General features: G+C 36.4%; 1 protein-coding gene across 1 annotated transcript in view; it reads left to right on the top strand.

The window, feature by feature from the left end:
- The window catches only part of LOC103213315 (integrin subunit beta 3 binding protein), an 88,759-nt gene that overhangs the window by 73,343 nt on the left and 12,667 nt on the right, over positions 1-2,749 (top strand). The window lies entirely within an intron of this gene.

Here is a 2,749-nt window from a genome sequence, read left to right as displayed (position 1 = left end):
ATATGTGAACTGCTGTATGGAAAGTGAATTTGCTCTGTAAATCGTCACCCAAATCACAATAAATAAAAGAAAAAAAGTGTTGAAAATGAAAAAAAAAAAAAAAAATAGCAGGGATCGTGGAGCTGGCACGGAATCGGTCAGTGTTTCATTCTGCTGTGCATGGGGTAGCTATGAGTCAGAAACGACAGCACCTAACAACAACAACAGTAACAAGCATGGGAAGATGTTTTGCAAACACCTTCCCCAGATAATTGCCACTCAGTCCATACAGCTCTCCAGGGTTGTCAGAATCATTGTTTTGCTTATCTGAGCCCCCAGTGACTATCTTAATTTGGGGAGAGAGTTACTAGTACGTCCTTCTAGGACTGCTACCTTGTACAACTTGTAGGGACACCATTCACATTGTATGTATGGAAACTGAACCCCATGAAGTCATTCAAAATGGCTGTCTTGTAGGCCCCAGCCCTTTAAGTTGTGGGTTTAGCCAGTGTAGAGAGGCTCTGCCACTCTGGTCCTCTGAGGAAAGATGCAAGGTCAAAAGCCCTAGGATTCCTTCTCGTAAGAGAAGGCTACCTCTGCTTAGGCAGAAGTCTCATAGTACTACAGAGTTTTGGAGCCCAATGAGAGAGTGACACCATATTTATGACACCATCTCTCAAACTGAAGTTTTTTGTTTTTTAATTGTGATTTGGGTGAAAGCTTACAGAGCAAATTCGTTTTTCATACAGCTGTTTCATGACACTGACTGCAATCCCTAGAGTGTAACAGCTCTTTTCCCACTTCCTCTCTATAGTTAACCTCTTCCCTGTATCCTTTCCTACGAATTCCTGCTCCCAGAGCTATCTCCATGTGCAAATACTGCCCTTCTGTTCTTTCATGATTGACTGTTCTAAGGAATGTATGTATCTGGTGTAAACGGTCACCCTATAAGCCTATCTACTGTTTGGCTGGAAGCCACAGGAGTGAGCTCAATGCCAGGCCTGAAATGCAACTAGGGGTCATAGTCTTAGGGGGCTCACCGGACTCTATTAGAACAGTAAACCTGGTCTTTTTTTTTTATGATTTTGAGTTTCGTTCCACATTGTTCTCCCACTCTATCCAGGATCTCCTGCACTGATCCCTTTCTGAGTGGTTGACAGTGGTAGGCACCGTCTAGTTCTTTTGGTCTCATGGTCATATAGGCTGAGGTTCACATGGTTGACTAATCCCTTGTACTAATTATTTACATGCATATTTGGTTTTCTTCATTCTTTGTTCTGGATGAGGAGAGACAGTTTGTTGCATCTAGATGGCTGCTTGTAAGCTTTTAAAACCCCAGTAACTATTCACCAAAGTAAAATGTAGAACAGTGTTTATGTGTAGTGTGTTATGCCAGTTGAGCTTGATGTCTCCCATGAGCATGGTCTCGAGCCCACAGGTCCAACAACTTGCTCCATCAGGGTAACTGACTGTGCCTAAAAAGTTATCATAACTTTGCCCCATTAGTTCTATTTATATGGACATTCTTATAGCACATATCAATACGTATGCAGAAATATTGTCTGCCATATTCCCTTTTGCCTAGACATATCTGAGCATTCAGCCTCTCTACTCATCTATTTACCCACAGATTAATTTTTGTTATCACTGATAACACAGTATGTGAAAGTGTTTTATCTTTTGTTATCTGTACCTTTTTTGTGTGTGTGTGTGTTTGTGTGCCTGTGTGTCTTCCTTTTCCTTAGTGTACTCAAATTGAAGGTTTGTTAGGAAGCAATTGGGGCATCAGACAGATAACTTTTACTTCAAAAGTCATAATAATAAAGGATTTTTTAAGTAAAAAAAAATCACCTCTATCTCCAGTATCCTCACATAATTTTGAGCTTTTGCATGTTCCCTCTCCATTCCTTGTTTACATAACTACATACTGTATGAAACCTACTGTATGATCCATTATGTATGAAACTTTAGCATCATGAGTATGTCTTATTCTTATTAGCGCAAAATTTTAATGGATAACACTGATAATCTTGAAAAGCATTTAAACAGAATTCTGATTTCTCTCATAAAATCAGTAATACAGATGTGTACTATCCAAAACAGCAACCACATGTAGCTAATTATTCTTGAAATAAATGATAAATGTGACTGATCTGAAATGAGATGTGCTATGAATATATAATATACACTGGGTTTTGAAATATATGTATATATATAATATTAATCATGTTTATATTAATTACACGTTGAAATAATAGTTATATTGGGTTAGAGAAGATACTGAAATTAAGTTCACCTATTTCTTTTTACTTTTTTAAATGTGACAACTGGAAGATTTTAGATTATATGGCTTACATTATATTTCTTTTAGATTGTGCTGGTATAGACTATCATATGCAAATATAAGTTTTGGAAAAAGATGCAATTTCAACAGTGGTTAAATCATCTTTATAAATTTACTGGATAGAATACTGTGCAGCCTTTAAAATTACAGGTATATGGACTTTGTGCATCAAAAATGTTTGATGTTATGTTAAGTAAAGAAGCATGATACAGAGTTACAGAAAATATAAAGCTATAGAAATTTTTTTAAAAAAGGAGAAATTTTTCCAAAATGCTAACTGTAAGAACGGATTACAAGTGAAGAGATGTCTTGTTTTGTTTTTCTCTTTATTTTCAAATTTTAAAGCACGCTTTTTTTTTTTTTTTTATTAGGATTTGGGTGAAGATTTACAGAGTAAATTCACTTTTCATACAGCAGTTCACATAT

The sequence above is a fragment of the Orycteropus afer genome, unplaced genomic scaffold, assembly GCF_000298275.1.
Source record: "Orycteropus afer afer isolate SDZICR_OR568_19922 unplaced genomic scaffold, OryAfe1.0 scaffold00016, whole genome shotgun sequence".
NCBI classification, from domain to species: domain Eukaryota; kingdom Metazoa; phylum Chordata; class Mammalia; order Tubulidentata; family Orycteropodidae; genus Orycteropus; species Orycteropus afer.
The sequence above is the reverse complement of the archived record's forward strand: the minus strand, read 5'-3'. Positions and strand labels throughout refer to the sequence as shown.